The following is a 1,907-nucleotide window of genomic DNA, read 5'->3' as shown; positions in this document are numbered from 1 at the left end:
CGGTTAGCGCCACTACAAATAAAAAAAGGCATCAGGCAACTTCCTGGGGACATAACTTTCGCGACAACTTTCCACTGGGAAAGCGCAGGCAGCTCATTCGTAAGTCAAAGCCAACCAAATGGCAATTAGCCGAGGGACACGCTTTTCGCAAGGCACCTTGCACTAGGGAAGCGCAGGCAACTCGAAGGCGAGTCGAAGACAACCTAAAGGCATTTACCCAAGGGACACGGAGGAATGCACCAGTGGGGTTCGCTGCACAGGCAGGGATCCGTCCAACTCGAACAAACCAAACACAACTCACGCGCCACGACGTACACTATGCACCAACCCCCCAAAACGAATCACCCCCCGAAGGACTAAGAAGCCTGACGAACGCGTGAAAACATTTAGAGAAGCCGAGCAAGCATCGGTTATTGCGAATGCAAATAACAAACACAACAGGAAACTTTTGAGGGACATACTTTTGACAGCAACCTTCCACAAGGAAAGCACAGGCAACTCGTTCGCACAACAAAGACAATAACAAAATGTCAATTACACGAGGGACACGCTTTTCACAAGGCACCTTCCACTAGGGAAGCGTAGGCAACTCGAAGGCGAGTCGAAAACAACCTAAAGGCATTTACCCGAGTGACACAAAGGAATGCACTAGTGGAGTTCGCTGCACAGGCAAGGATCCGTCCAACTCGCACAAACCAAACACAACTCACACGCCACGACGTACACTATGCACTAGCCCCTGAAAACGAATCACCCCCCGAAGGATTAAGAATCCCGACGAATGCGCGAAAACATTTAGAGAAGCCGAGCAAGCACTGGTTAGTACGAATGCAAATAAAAAACGCAACAGGCAACTTTCGAGGAACACACTTTTTGCAACAAGTTTTCACTAGGAAAGCACAGGCAACTCTTTCGCACCAACCGAATGGCAATCTAACTAAGGTACATGCATTTCACAAGGCAGCTCGTACGTAAGGCGAAGCCAACCAAATGGCAATTTAACCAAGGGACATGCATTTCGCAAGGCAACTTGTACGTAAGTCAAAGCCAAACCTAATGGAAATTAACCGAGGGACATGGCGTGCTTGCTAAGGCGGTGGCTTGGCATGCTTGCCAAGGCCGTGGCATGACATGCTGTTGGCCTAGGCTAGGGCATGGCATGCTGCTGGACAAGGTCGCGCCAAGGCATGCAGCTGGCCTTGGGCTTGGACTTGGCGTGGCACGACATGCGGCTGGCCTTGGCCTTGGCATGGCATGCTGCTGGCTTTGGCTAGGCTGCCTTGGCCTAGGCATGGCATGGCAAGCTCCAGGCACTGGCTTGGCATGGCATGCTGCTGGCTTTTGCTAGGCTGCCTTGGCCTTGGCATGGCATGCTGCTGGACTTGGCCATGGCATGGCATGCAGCTGGCTTTGGCTAGGCTGCCTTGGGCTAGGCATGGCATGGCAAGCTCCTGGCCTTGGCTTGGCATGGCATGCTGCTGGCTTTGGCTAGGTTGCCTTGGCCTAGGCATTGCATCCATGTTGATGGCTTTTTCTTGGTTGCCTTGCCCTTGGCATGGCATGCTGCTGGCCTTGGCCTTGGCATGACATGCTGTTGGCTTTGGCTAGGCTGCCTTGCCCTAGGCATGGCAAGGCAAGCAACTGGCATTGGCTTGGCATGGCCAGCTGCTGGCTTTGGCTGGGCTGCCTTGGCCTTGGCATGGCAGGCTGCTGGCTTTGGCTAGGCTGCCTTGGCCTAGGATGGCATAGCAACTTGCTGGCATTGGCTGGGCACGGCATGCTGCTGGCTTTCGCTGGGCCGCCTTGGCCATGGCTTGGCATGCTGCTTGGCCTTGGCCTTGGCCTTGGCATGGCATGCTGCGGGCTTTGGCTAGGCTGCCCTGGCCTAGGCATGGCCTGGCATGCTG

Source organism: Camellia sinensis, chromosome 12 (genome assembly GCF_055761805.1).
Source record: "Camellia sinensis isolate YWXY chromosome 12, ASM5576180v1, whole genome shotgun sequence".
Classification (NCBI taxonomy): Eukaryota; Viridiplantae; Streptophyta; class Magnoliopsida; order Ericales; family Theaceae; genus Camellia; species Camellia sinensis.
Note: the sequence above shows the minus strand (reverse complement) of the source record.